At 33.5% G+C, this 16,131-nt stretch overlaps 1 protein-coding gene and 1 long non-coding RNA gene across 2 annotated transcripts in view; both read right to left on the reverse strand.

The window, feature by feature from the left end:
• LOC139813229 (major royal jelly protein 1-like) overlaps nt 1-16,131 on the reverse strand; it is a 129,595-nt gene that overhangs the window by 13,094 nt on the left and 100,370 nt on the right. The gene's annotated exons all lie outside the window — the stretch shown is intronic.
• LOC139813245 (uncharacterized) lies at nt 1,874-6,693 on the reverse strand. The gene is made up of 3 exons (XR_011732089.1): nt 6,537-6,693; nt 3,187-3,284; nt 1,874-2,027 (listed from the first exon to the last, which is right to left on the reverse strand). It is a non-coding gene; the product is annotated as an uncharacterized lncRNA (long non-coding RNA).

A 16,131-nucleotide genomic window follows, 5' to 3' on the forward strand; every position in this document is an offset into this window, starting at 1 on the left:
TTTATTTCGGACACTGTCGTCGTCGTCCGAAGTTATGACACGTAATGGATTCTCAGAGCGTAAAGAGTGCCTTCGAAATGCCCCGAATAAACTCTTTCGCAGAACGTAAAACCCGCGGCTGCTTAAAGAAGCGTTTCGAATTTGCAATGCATTTCTGAGAATGTGCCTCTCGCGCTTCGCGCACTGAGCATTTCTGATCATAACCCGCGAAAGTTTGAGACCGTATTAAACTTTATATCGCTATATCCACCGAGGGAAGAGCTTTATGTATGGCTTTATATTGTCTTGCGTCCACGATGTAGCACAAATTTACGAGTGTACGTTATACTCAGGGCGTTGTTATATTCAGTGCGCGCTAAATCTTTTTTTTTCAGGTCGACGAATCTCGTTTTATCATTGCCTACGGTGTTTCGTTTTAACACATATCACCAAATAAAATCAATTAAACTTTTGTTATTACATTATAGATATTAAAAATTCTGAATATTTATACTAAATCTGGAAAAAAATCAGGTACAGAAGAATTTATATTTAATAATTAAAATCTGTAATCATCAATATATTAGAAAAGCCTAAAAATTTAGAATTGCCGAAATTTTAATCACTTTTTAATTAAAAAAAGAAATGGAATTTTAACTAAAAATTTCTAATATTCAAAACTATCTAGAGGTTATTTGAAACGGACTATGTTCCTGAATGCAGTTGTAATTAAAACTTTTATTTGGCCTCTGACTCAAAATCAATTTCAGCGAATATTTGAAACGCGCCTATTTCGGCGTTCTCTGATACCTCCGTTGAGAAACTTTATCACCGATTGTATTTTGGTTGATACACGACGCGACGGTTTGTTTGTTTCGATTGCTTTTGCGCGCACGACCGGCGTGATAACATGAAACTTCCATTACAGTTTGAATGTATTTGTAAAACAAAATTTGTAAAACTGCTTATGTAAATGATTTAAATTTTCTTTATTATGTGCAACTCTTACATTAATTGGAAAAAGAATATTTAGAGTGCATAATCGCGAAGCTTGGATTATAATAGAATTAGTGTGTATAAGGACTAAATTATTAAATAAATCTAACAACATGAAGTAAATGTAATGAATTTTTGAGTTATTAATTACCGAATCAGGCACGTACTAAATATTAAATATTGTAGTTATGATTCATATGGAAGGGAAATATTTACAGGCAAGATTCATCATTATTTTGCGTAAAGAATTTTAGATTTATTTTTATAATAATTTAAGTCATCAGAAGTCAGAAATAAAAATACATACTCTTAAAATTAATTGTCAGATATGTAAATAAAAGAAAGAAAGATTGTTGAAATTTTTATATTTTTTTATGTTTCTGAATAAATTTCACACATTGTTATTAATTTAAATTATATATTTTTGCTTGCTAAAAAATTACTTAAATAAAATGTTAACATTTGTATAAAGTGTTCACAAGAATGATTGTATTTACCAGCCTCTTATAATTACAATGATTTGTTCTTGATAAAATATATGTATATATTTAAATATATATTTATGGTAACTATATATCTACATTAAATATTATAGATATTACAGCTGACGGGCTGGCAACACATGTCGTGTATGTGCTGAAAATAATACAATGCAATGAACGTGAGTTACATTTATAAAAAGAACACAGTCATATTTCATATTTGATCGAATCAGGGTTTAACGCACGGCGGCCTGTTGGCAAAGTTTCGCTAACAAAGGGTTACAAAACAGGATTGACGAATTAATTATCGAATACATATTAGCCCACATCAACGCATTGCTGTTGATTTACGTGGATTATCGAGTGCATGTATTAAAGGCAGCGTATAGCAATTTTGTGATAAAAAAAATCGGCTGTACAGATATTTTAATTTTTTATTTGATCGAATATTTGTATCTATTTAACAACGCAGTTCAGATCGTAATTTTAGTCTGCCATACGATCGACGGATACTTCAATTGGTGAATGGTCGGCCATTATCCATCAATCTCTTGCTTAGAACAGTATCTGCTGTAAAATTAAAAATATTTATTGCAGCGATAGACTAACATGTTATAAATACATTTTTATTAAAATTATAACATTATAAATATTAATTTATTAGAGTAATATTATATATGTCATCGTAAGCTGACCAAAATGAAGAGAGATTTAAAAAATAACAATACATCTATTAATTCTGCAAGATTAATATTAATGCACGTCTATATATTCTACATCTAGAATTAAAATTTTATTAAAGTTGCAAAACCCCAATAAGTATTATAGAATAATTCATTTTTAGAAGATCAAAGTTATCGAAAACAGCGGTTTTGCAATGATAACTTCTATTTGTTATGTAAGAAAAAATACTTTCTCGAGTTGAGATTTAAATGATCTAATTATCCGTTATTAATGCTCATACAAATAAGGAGTTTTTTAGCGTGCTCGAGTTTCTCGGTGCATAAGTATCGTTTCATGGCAAAAGAGGATGCTAAGTGCAAAACTCACAAACATAGCAAACATAGCAAAACTCTTTACTCTGCGGTCGCAACACGTGCACGCATATTAATTGGTCACAAGGCGTACTACTACGTGCATAATATTCATCAAATAAATAAAGAGATCTTTCCTCTCAAATTATATTTACGTCTAATTGCAAATAAAGAAAAAATGTAATTATAAATATAACATATGCATTTTATAAAATAAGTAATTTATATTGATTAATTTGGACAAAAAATGTATCTCATATTTTATGGATATGTTGAAAAAACAGTTCTTGATTTTTGAACTCTTATATAACATTTTAATAACATTATAGAATACGATAAAATTAGTATTTTGTAGTATTATTTCTGCATTATTTAAGAAACCGTGTAATGTTAATCTGTAAAATTAAATTGAGTCTATGAATTATCTACTTATCAGCATACGATTAATTATCCCGCAACATTATCATAAATTAAACTATTGAATTAAACAAATTAAGCTATAAGTATCTTGTACACGTTGTATCACATACAACGTGTGTGTATTTATAAATAAAATTAGTATAAAGCTGGAATGTAATTTAAATGATGCAGAATTGTGCATATAGGACGCATTTAATGCAAAATTAATTTTATAAATTTTTGTTATAATAATGTTGCGCGATATATATTTTATGATATATAAAATTGATATTTACTAATACAACACCGTGGGAACTAGGATAATTAGAACAGAGAACATAGCGCATGCCATAGCAGTTGATAAGATTATTCCATCGCTTATTTCACTTTTCTCCTATAATTAAGAAATGTAATATATATATATAAAACAAATAAATATAAAAAGAAAAATATTAAAAATAACAAAATAAATTAATCTGCGAATGTATTATTTTGTTATAAAAATGGTCTCCAATGAAGGTTATTTAATAATCACTTATTAAAGTAAAAGTTGCGAGTCGTGTAAAACATTATAGGTATGTAATATAAAATGTTTTTGGAAAAATGTTTGCTATTAAAACAAGTATAGCAATAAATGTGAATAAAGTGCAATTAATTTTTCCCCTGTAAGAAAAGAGGTTTCAGAGCAAGAAAAATTTCTAGATTAAGAGCTATAAATAAAAATTACCCGCATATATTCTGCGCAGCTAATTAGCTTGTCACTTTACTTGGTGCTGTATCGATTCTGCGCAAACCAACGCGATTGATTAGAATTCCCAACGCGCGTTTCGCAATAAGGCGTTAATCTCTTAAGTAGTGATAACACAACGAAACTTTATAATCCAGTTTTGGACGCGTATATTCTCTCAAGCGCGACTCCTCCTCCCTTTGTTTTCTTTCCACGTCTTCGTCATGAAATTGCGGTTACATTATAAAGCTTATGCATTGTTTTGTTCTGTCTGAAGGTAGGAAAATAGGCAAGACATATAAAACAGGAGAATCTTTGTTATATGTGATAAACATAGGAAATGTATGCAATTAAACGTGACGTTAGAATGTACTGTAGCATTATTGTTAGAAAGTTTATCGTAAACATCCATTTTCCTAGTTGTTTGGTATCCCGAAAAATCAACGGCGATTTAATTAAAGGAAAGAAAGTTAAATCTTTCTACCAAGTGATTAAACGGTCGCTTGTCCCGCAAACCCTTTAAGTTACAGAGAAAAAGACTGTGGATGGAGAAGGTGAGAAGCTACCTCGTGAGTATTACAAACGAGATGAAAGATGAGAGTACAAAGTACGCATTACGTCGGTTACTTGACTCTTGGGATGTAACCGCGATACCGTAATCGAGGATCAAAGATTTGCGCTAAGAAATTAAATGCATTTTTCGTCGAATTACCTAAAGAACGGTTAGCTCATCTCAAAGCAAATCCTTTAAATCCATTAATTTCCTCGCGATCACTCCGCATTTCTTCTTGGAGATTAATATTTCAATTACGGAATTTAAACGTAAATTACACGCTAACTGTGTTTCAATAATAATGGAATGTATAGGTATATACTGACATTGCGATATTAATTTATTTAATTTGTAGAAACAAAGGAATATAACAATTCAACTTCAAGACTCACCCACCGTGATCGCACACGCTATTTATATTGTATATTTTACGATATTCTATAACAACACAGGCTTTTTTGTTTCTGCAGTGTAATTTTCTATCCTTTTTAATTATAAACTCTCGGTATTATCTTTTAAAGATAAAACGTGTCATTTTATCAATACGCGCTCGAAATATGTTTTTCGTACGTGTAGGCCATTATATTTTGTCAAAATATGACAGGTATTATCGCTCGCAGTTCAATAAACATTGGTATATTTCGGATTACATGCGCAGAGCGTTATCGGATTATAACCCGGTTCTTTCTCTCCCTTTTTCAGAAAGTGCTCGATTAAATTATCAATGTTTATTTTTATAAAATTTTATTATCGTGACAGATAATCACTACAGCAAGAAATCGATAAGCATAAACGTAAGTTGAAATGGTTGCTGACTATAATCGAAGCTCGCGAATATTAATATAAATAAGAACATTCTATAATTATTAATTTTCATATATTACACATGTAAACGTATAAGTATGCAAATGTATAAAAGATATATCGTGGAATAGTTTCGTTTTGTTAACATAATTGGCAAAGTTGCATATTTCATAAATACGGTATATATTAAAGACAACTACATAAAGAATAATTAAAGTGTGCGAATATCTCTTTATCTATTGTATATGTATATCGGTGGCACTTTTATCATATTAATAAACTGACATCTTGAATACACATACTAAAATTAACACTCTGCCCTAATAGACACATGTAAAATTCTTAAGGAAAATTTAGAGACCCTCGAATTAGAGTTATCTAGATCTGGCTACAAGAGGATTTTATCAAAATTCTGCGAGAGAGAAGGATATACATTTGCCATGGCGAAGGAAAATTAATATTAACGTATGATACATTATACATAGTGCGCGAAAAGCCAAATCTAAATTCCTGTAATTGTATCACGATTGTTGTATTCATTCCCGTCTAATTTATACGTATCTATTTAGTATACGTAATTGCCGGCATTTGAATTCGCAGCGTATCTGGTTGACCGAGGCAGTAGATCGAGACTGTCCGCGTCAGACGGGAAATCGAGCGGCTAGGGCGACTCGTCTTTCGATCCTCATTAAAACTTTTGTCGAGAGCGTCGCTTTTCCGCGGAACGGCTTATTGTTTAACTTGGCTCGTTATCATTATTTGACCCGAAAATGCAGTATCGGCCACGGGTGAACGGGTTAATCGCGCGACAAACGCGCGCACTTACCGCGCCGACTTAGCGCCATGTCTGCCGCTAAACTTCACTACTCGCGTCGGGTCGTCAGAGAGAATATTTATGCAGCCGATGAAAATGTGTGTACTTTCATTTTAATCACGGCTTGATGCCTAGGCGAAATAACTGCTGGGAGCTCTAATTTCGACCCCGTTGGAATTGCTAATCTCTTAATACCGTCCAATGCTTATTTAGCTAACTGTCCCTAAATGAATTCAATTAAGCATCCAGTAGAGTTTCAAATTTTGCAAATTAAGATTTCCAGCGGCGCAATCTGCTCTTTATAATTAATAAAAGCGCGTTTGATTGGGCAATATAAATATAGAGTATGCGAAATATATTATATATAGGTATATAAAATTTAATTTTCCTGTAACATAATAAATTAAGAACAATACTTTAATATTATTTTGTAAATAACTCATTATATATATAATATAACGTAATGTGTACATTACGACACAAAGAAAGTATATATCCAAATTATTTTATATAATCTAAAGCTAAAAGAATTGATTAAAATGGATATCTTACACTTTCCAACATAAAATTGATTAGACACAAAATTTGTTGAATATTTTTAAAAATATTATAATTTATTAACCAGTATAGTTACACATCACGGATATTTATATATAATTCGTGAGATTTAATGGAAAGAACGCGATTACGTCAAACAATTGCGAAATTTTACAAGATAGAAATGTTTAAGCTCGACGAATATACATACCTTGGTGTTTTGCGCATAGCAGTGGCAGTAAAGGAAGGTAAGTAGCAGCATCAGCCGCAGATCCCGCGGAAACATTTTCGTTGTCAGTGCTGCAAATGACGGACGGGTATGACGTGTTTTTACCTGCGTCGTGGCATTATCTACTCTAACCGAATCGTAGCGACGATAACGCGTGCGATTGACGGATTGTCATTGTTCATCGGCCTTTATCGCTTGTACTACCGTTCCGTAAGCTTATCTTATCTACCGCGTTAAACGTATAACGATTACATGCGCTTCAAGTGTAGATGCGAGCAAGAAATTACATTTTTACACAGAGATTCGAAGTTAATACATCTAACTTTTCTTTAAAAATCTTTCATTTACGATTATCTAGTAAGTATTTATTACTTTATTTTATTAGTAAAGTAAAGAGCAATTATTTTCTATTGTGGTATTAAATTTATGTAAATAAGCTAGGATAAAATCTGCATTGATATAACAAAAGTATATATTATTTCCCGTGTTTATGTCCTTTACTACATTGACTGTACATACATGTTCTTTTTTTAAGAAATCAACATTTTCAGAGACAATGCTGAGATCTTCGATTACCGTTAGAGATAAGAAGCCAGGAAAACTACACCGAAATCCTTGAACTGGCGTTCCGAATTTCCGGAATATTGCAGGCGTGGAAGTTGCGGATTCAGTGGAAGAAAAATTACGTACACGGCTCTTGCATCAGACGATAATAAGGGTGATGTGCTCTGATTCTCGGGAGAAAAAAAAAAAGTTTTTCTCGCAATCCGCGTTGATCCTGTAAAAAATAGATAGTTTTTTGCAGGATCATTTGCTTGTACACTCTTATTGTGCAGAAAGATACAGATATATGTATATATGTATCTGTAATAAATATCAAAATTAATGTAAAATCTTAAGCATGTACCTACATTTAAATTCTCCAGAGTCATCAATATGTTTAAGTATATATACGTAGAAGTAGGAAAAAAACGGCAATCTCTTTATTACAAAAATATTTATTTTAAAAGCAGCAATTATTTGTTACAGTAAATTTTACTCGAGACTTTTTCATATGTCTTTTGTTATATATTAGAAAAGTTTAAATTTATCGTGTCTGTTTAAATTTGTGTTTATAATTATTTTGGGCTGCGGTCCACTTGACGCTACAAATGCTTCGAAGTATTCCTCTTCTCTTTTCTTTCAATGAAGAAAGAAGGAAAAGAAAAACGCTCCAAAGCATTTGTAGCGTCAAGTGGACCGCAGCCTTTATAAATATCTTGGATCGATTTTTTTTTTATGAAAATATTGACGGCTGATATCGTATGTGTATTCAATGACATAAATTATTTCATGCACGCGTGCACATGTGCTTCCTAAACTTTTGTTTCTTTTATTTCTATCCCTCCTTTCCTAAAATAATTTTATTTGTATACCTTGAATGCATATCGATATCATAGACCATTTCGCGCAAGTCCTTAATTTAATTTATCGAAACAGCTTTAATTGATACTCGTTCAAGCCACGATTATCCGCTGAATATCGATTATATCGATGTAGCGCAAGCCTCCCTTTAGCTTTTGTAATCAATGCGGCGTTATACTGCATGTCCCGCATCCTCGATGTACTGTTAAGGGCCGATGGTACTGACGCGGTTTAGCACTAACCCAGTTCAACTAAATTTTCTTTCCCCGTTCGATGTTATAGAAAGCACTATAATCCAGAAAGGGACAACGAGTCGCTAACTCAGAGTTAGATAACCCATACTGTCGGCGTAACCGCGCCTAACAGTGTCTTTTAAGGTATTATGTGCAGTTGATCGTATTAAGGGATGTTATGTGGAGCATAGCGTCCACTTACGGTTCATGAAGGGGTTTTAACGCAAAATGGCTCTGTATACTATTGCTCTGTTGGAGAAAGCAGTTGAGCACATAACAGGGATTTTATGGGGAAAATTTAATTTTACTTTTAATAGTTCATCTTTCGCAATATATAACTCCTGTTTTGCAGTTATATTTTGCAAGCGTAAATATCAAACGGCAGTGTATACCTGTGCGAATTTTAAAAGATAGTTATATAAAGATATAACACAAAAATTGAGTTATAATAATAAAAATATAGTAATATGTAATAATAATAGTACTTGGCTTTTTTGCTGATAAAAAACGTGTTTCTAACTGTGTATTATAGCGGAAAGTAAACGCTTCAAGTATTTTTGCTAATTTGTTAGTGTAAAGGTATAAAATCTAATCTATCTATTATTCTTAAAATTTTTTTTGTTATTTTATGTTCTAGATTTATCTCATCGTTATACATTTATAAATCATCTTCATATCAACATCTGTATAAACATCTTCTATATTTTCTTTGTATTTTCTAATTGCACATCCACATTTTGATAACAAAATTCTTATATATTGTTTTACAGGATGTAGTATTACATGACTATACAAAAAATGTAATAGGGGATAAAGTGCAAACAAGATCGAGAAATCGTATATGTTCGTAAGTAAGTGATTGGCCTGAGGGAAAAAGGGAAAAAGAAGATAATACGAAGAACTATTTCCCTATAGATCGCATACCCGAAAGGCATTTGCACAGGTGAAAATTAAATTAAGACGCACGCGGAGATCCGGGTGCTGAAATTCTTTCTCGTTTCTTCCCTCTTTCTCTCTTCCCTTTTTCTCTCCTCTCGCGATAACGTCAGAAAATATTGTTATTCCGTGAAATGGATCGAGCCAAACCTGTGAAAAATATTGTAGTGGAGTCGTAAAAAGTACCTGTTCGCACACCGGTTCGCAGCAATAAAACTTGGAGTATTCTCAAAGGAAATTTGTACTAAACATATATATATATATATATATCATTGACTATCCTTCGGTTAATGAGACTTTGCACATGTTTGATTTCTATACATATAGCATTCTGTATACAATCAATATATTTGAAAGAAAAATGTGAACGCATTGAAAACAGCTAATTTAGCGTTTTCCTCAAGTACTTATCTACTTTTTTTAGTTCTGTTGCAAGCAAATATATACTTTTATCCTCCGTACAGTCCCGCAGAGGATTGATCCGCACAATTTTTGGGCCTAACGAACCTGCGGACACACCCAGACAGCACCACGTCTGAAATTGGGACATAAGACGTCTTTTCGACGTTTTTTAGCCATATTTTTAGTAAGACGTTTAAAAGACGTCTCAGAGACATCTTTTAGACGTCTTATGTCCCGCTTTTGGACAAGTGTGCTGTATGGGCAGTGACAATGTACACACTCATTAACACACATTACCTGTTGGCCATGGGTAGACTTCGCTTTCTACCCGGAGCCAGATAAATTTAAAGAGAAAAAGAAGAAGATCCTATGTATGGTATCATCTTTCGAACTAAACCTGCTTTTTTTAAAAAAATATATACATATCCTGTTCTTATTTTATTTAAAAAATTTCGAAAAGTGTTTTGACAGAAAAAATTAAATGTACAAATATAGAAAATATTCTACCAATCCTTGCTTTTACACTGTCCGATTGTAAGTTCTCTGAATTTTTTTGCTAAAAGTATAAAATCAGAATCAAAGAAAGATACATGAGTAAAAAAAAAATGTTAATTATTTCATTAAAAAACAAGATCAATGCGACAACGAGGCAACGCAACGGCTTGTAAACGATGTAAATTGGCAGCGTGCGAAACAATTAGAAGGCGAATTCCCCAATGTCGGAGTGTCGACATTTATTACGCGCATCGAATTCCTATGTTGCCTTTTGAATACGTCTCTGACATTAGAATGGATAAAAAGTGACAGAAATAGATATGATAGGTAGGTATGTAGGTGCACATCTATAAGTTCTTGTTTATCTCGAGAGAATTTTTGAACAATCGTTCTTTTCGTTCTTCTTTTTCCCCCTTTTTTGTCATTTTTCCACGGTGCCGGATCGTTTGGCGACGCAGTGTTATAGCTTCTCGATCGTTAAAAAACGTAGCGTGTCCCGGATATGGACGCGATATGCCTATGAGATTTTTATTGTGCTCGATATCGCGGTGACCAAACTGACCATTGTGATAGAGTTAAACACGGATCGCGCGGAAACACGATTTAAAACATTTTGCAAAAAGAAAGTCGTATATGTATTGTTATGTTACGGTATGATTAAAAAAAATAATAATTTAGAGCATGATAATTATTTAGAACGAATATTTGAACGCGGGCAGCGTTACATAGCAAAATAATTGTAAATAATAATAATAATAATAATATTAATAAGTAAATCTTAATTGGTCTTTATGTAACTTATATTTGTTAATAAGTAAAATAATACTTGTGTGAAGTAACTTTTCTCAATTCTAATAATACGAGAACGAGTTAACAAACTGATTAGTCCGTCTTAAACATGGTTGGTAATATTACAATTCTATTGTATCAGTCACATTTCAACTGTAACCGCGTGTAATCAATGCGGCAAATTTCTCGAATAATTTGCTGATATTTCGAATAATTCGTGTCGGCCGACGCGAATGCGAAATCAATAATTGCTTTAATCGCGGCAGCGAACGGAATGCAATACTCCCGTCGTTGCTCGTATTCCGAGTGGAAGAGCATTTTTAAAGGGAAACAAGCACTATCGGGATCTAACTCAAATGAACGGATTTGCAAGTTTAAATAGCCTCCAGGACAGTTTAAAGCGCTTTAGGAATTAAAATCTGTCCGTAAAGTGGCTTTAAAATTCTAAGTCCGTATTTTCGAAGCTGTTCAGATCTCACTTAATGTAACGCATTTTATATTGTCCAAACAACTACGCTTTTGTATTATGCATTACGATATCCCGCATAAATTCACGCGCGATATTCACTTCGATGCATTTATTTGCGTTTGTAATTTTGTAAAATAAATTCTTTTAACCGCACCGCATGTAAAGGATAAACAAATTTCGTTCAGCTATTATAAATATTTTGTGTTCAATGTTTGTATGACTGAAATACTTTTGCACAATCAAATTGTCGACCACACGCGTATACCTATTTGAATTATAATCGTATTTTTGAGTGCTAGTGAATGTATTATAATAAATATATTAATAAACGACTTTAAAGTTTCTTCAAATTAATGATGGTAAAGGATCTCAGGCAATTAAAATGACAGCGAACTTTCATCGCACTTTTCATCGCACTTGGATCGATTTCTCATCATCATTCTGTCTTTTCTCCGTCTAGATGGTCTCCCATGGTTCAAATGAGACAGGCAAGAGACAAGACGAATTTCAGCCGCGCTTTCGGAGCAAGCTTGCGACGGGGACAAATCGTAAAGTCTGCTTCTATGTAACAGTGCAGATCTTAACGCCAAAAAAGGCGAAATGTCAAGTTCCATGATAGTTTTGTTTAAAAGAAAACCATAGTGTACTTACAGTGAGATCATTTTCTATCGCTATTACATAAAGTTTTCATATGTTTTTCACAATACGTTACCCCAACTGTGGAGAAATATGTCCGGTTAATCTTTTCAGAATGTCAAACCGTTATTTTATATACATATATATATTTACTTACTAAGCAATTATCAAGCAAAATGGCGTACATTTTAATGACTTACAAGGTTTTTGAATTGTTTTGCTTTTCTGACTCATCGGAGTAATTTTTTCCATAAATTGCATCTTCTCTCTCTCTCTCATTTATTATCTTTAAAAAAGGAAAAGAGTTTTACTATTTCAAATATATGAATGTAAAGATTACTTTTATAGATCTGCAGTACCAAAATTTGAACTAATCAAAATTATGTCGCTTTCACAGTCCCTGGTTCCGAGCGTTGAAGGGATTAAGTAAAAATTTCATACTTGGTGGAAACGGATCGTCGTGGAGTCGAAAGAGCGATCAATTCTTCTTGATGCGACGCGACCAGAACTTATGAAAACTCGTTAATTCCTCGCGCATTTTACTCCGCCGACATTTCGTTTCCGTTCGGCGAGATCCTCCTCCCCGGGATCTTCCCTGCTACTTTTCTCTCATCCGGCTATCTCCGTGAGAAAATGAGCGATGTCCATTCGAGAGTTATGCGGTTAAAAGCGCCCAGTTTTCCCTTTGATCTGCGAATCGAATGGCGATCGTAGCTCAGCAGTCCTCTCAGACGCAGGATATTAAAAGGCAGATTAAGATCTTCGACTTCCGGTTCCGCCATCCATCGAATAATCGTCGCTGTCGTACAGCCAGATCTTTTAATGCACCGGAACATCTGCTTTGAACGGAAGCTGTCATGCTGCAAGATGGATGTAACACGTTCAGGCGTTTATGTCCAATTTCGTGAAGCTTATTAATGCTGGCAGAGTTCGGTTCATATATAAAGTCTCTATTTTATGGACAGCTGCTATCATCTTTTAAACTGTTAGTTTATTATCTATTTTTTTTTTAATTTTAACAATATTTTTTCCATATTTTTGAAGCAAATTTATTGAACACACGACCTATAGCCAGTTTAATCTAGTAAAAAAGCCTATTTTAGCACATAATAACAATTTGTATTAAAAAATTATAATTGTAAAACAACAGTAAATTAAAAATAAATTTATTTTTACTGTTTATACTAAAATTAACGACCAACATTTATTTGATTTAAAATTTTGAAAAGTATAACTATAATATTACAACAATTTTTTCTCTTATTAAATTCCAGATCTCACTCCAATTTACGCATTATTCATATTTTATTAAAAAACTGCTTAGCATATGTTATTTGAAAAAAAATAACGTGATTCTGTGGAAGAATCGCTTTCAAAAGTATTAATTAATCTTTTTGCAACAGTAAAAGTTTAATTTCAGAAACTTATTTTGATTAATTTCAATATCAAAATTTCGATATTAAACCTCCAATTTCACTCGTCGTATAGATAGGGGTAGGAGAGAGAGCTGTGGTTGAATTTACGGTAAATCGTAATGAAGTACATCAACGCGACGCTTTCAGCATGCGATAATACTACAAACAAAAGCGACGAACGATAAAATGCAAATTTCGCGAGGACGCAGGACGCCGACGTCGCCGAACATAAATAATTTTAATCGCCGTTTTTATATGTCGGTGCGTTTTAGTGCGCATTTGGCGTACACGCGCTTTGCATATAGTGCCAAATTAAATCTCGCGGAGATATAAATATTTTCGACAGTTAATAAGCCCGCAATCCGCGCGAAGTTGCACAAGCAGATTTGCATAGCTTGCTGATCGTTTTCGATTCACACGCTCGCTACACTGGATAATATTTCTAGCCCGTTATAACAGCAATCTGCCTGTGCGTATTATTAATAACGCATTACACGCACATGTAATTCTAATTTAGAAATGTTAATATGATGCTTATAGGTAAACTAAATTGATCTCATTTCGCACGTGTCACTTAATATTAATATTAAATAATAATTATTAAACGGCATGCAGCTGTTTATTATTTTCTCGTGATTTAAGAAGCATACGATATAATTTGAAATACTTTCTACTAACCAGTTTTACAAACTTTAATTTAATGTGTACAGTTTTCATTCGTTCCGGCAAACATTAAAACACGCCGAAAACTTTTAATTGCTTTCTGAGAAGGAAAAGGTTCCGACCATGCCAGCTGCCAGTAAACATAAGATAAAGTATTCTGTAATTAGGAGTTTTACGAGACTAGCAAATCGCTGGCGCTTACTAAGCAAAGATAAAGAATGTATAATAGGTTGCCTGATTCTAGCTAATTTGTGATGCGATAAATATTTTATTATACTCCTAAGAAAAATATGCTGGTAGTTGATGAAGTATTTTTACGACAATAAGTAAGTGTGTACGCAAATGAAAGAGAGTAAATTAATAGCACCGGAGTAATTATGGAATCGTCAACACACTCAAAAACTTCTAGAAAAGGAGAAGTCGAGTTTGTATAAATTCAAACTTTCCAACCAAGTCTTGAATACTCGAATGTTTCTAACTGTACAACATTTGCGGTTTCTACTATTTCGATACAAGATTAAATGCAAATTTTACAGAAGTACTTGACACACTTTCAATGAAATATGCTTCAACGTGGCCGTGATTAAATAACGATTTAATCGAACATGTGGTATTGGCGAGAAAACACATAATAATAAATGACTTTGAAAATATTTACCTGCGACTTTTCTTGCAGTAAAAGTTCCTTTTAAAATAACAAGTCGGACGTAGAGAGAGAGAGAGAGAGAGAGAGAGCGGCGAGGTCAAGTTAAAAAAAGTTAGCGAGGACTCTGTCCCTTTTATGGCGGCATTAGAGGAAAAATCAACGGCTATGTTGGCACGTCTGGCCTTCTTCGCGGCGATTTGTTTCACTTTGCGGGCGGGCTTCCATTCTCGTTCTACTTCCGATTCTCTTTCGGTCTCCGTTTAATCTTCTCGAGTCAAGTTGGATCCTACCATTAGTTCGCGTAGTCCATGTACTTTTCTTTCGGATCCGCGTTTCGCTGGTGACCCGATACCAAGTTTCGAGAGGCCGAAGGGATAAACGACCGGCGAAGTTTCTAAAGGGTGGTGAAACTATTTTGTGTAACACCCAAGCTGTACTTATTGTTCTCGTTGAGCAGCGATAACTGTGAATGGCTAAGATAAATCAAAATGAAAACAAATACATTGTATGTCCATTAATAATTATGCTGTAGTTAGAAATTGATAGCCAGTACGAATCTGGGGCGCGGTTGGGCGTGCAACTAATCAAATTTTACAGTACAAACAATTCTACTTATATATCCATAGATTATATAGTAAATTAAATAATACAATTATCATTTTCATAATTGACATCATTGTTATCTTGGAATTGACGAGCGAGTTGGGTTTGGATTGGTATCATAAATTTGTAAGGCACGATTATTTCCGGAACTACAACCGCAAATATGCCAGATTTATGAGCACCTCGACGAGTTTTGCACGATGTTTGCGCGTGTATATTTACGCGATTCAACGTGATTGATTGCAAAAAAGGAGCGGAGCGCCTGTGTATACGCACACACACATGTGCAGACGTACCAATCCGGCGCGTAAACAATTCGAGTAAACAATTCTTGCGAGCCACGAGTAATTTTCGAAAGTGGAGTTCCTTCCCGTTCTCGCGTTGTATTTTCCTTTGTGCAAACGTCGCCGGAGTACAACTTGCCGTGCAAACCCGACGATGAGTAAATTCCGTCTTAATGTCGTGACCTACAATCGATTGGCCTGTAAGGTCGAATCGAGTCCCGAAGCTCCTTTCCGAGTTAATTTAAAAACTCACTTTGTTAGCATTGCAACATTTTAAAAACAAACTAATAAGTTATCGAATTAAATTTATTGAACTTCTCGACCCCGTGCGAGCGTACATATTACTCTAATTTGGTTGAAATAAATTATATAATTAATTTATAATGGTTAAAAGGTATGAGAGAATGGAATGAAAACAATGATAAAACTCAAGTGGCAAATAATAATATCGCGCGTTGGAAAATGAAATGACACGTCGAATATCGTCTCCCCTTTGTCCCTGCATAATACGCGAATTCAGAATTATCGAAATTATAATTGATTTCCATTTTAAAGCTATTTTAATAGATGCCTACATAATGTAGAAACATTATTACGTGTCG

This window comes from Temnothorax longispinosus, chromosome 5 (assembly GCF_030848805.1).
Source record: "Temnothorax longispinosus isolate EJ_2023e chromosome 5, Tlon_JGU_v1, whole genome shotgun sequence".
In the NCBI taxonomy this organism is placed as follows: Eukaryota; Metazoa; Arthropoda; class Insecta; order Hymenoptera; family Formicidae; genus Temnothorax; species Temnothorax longispinosus.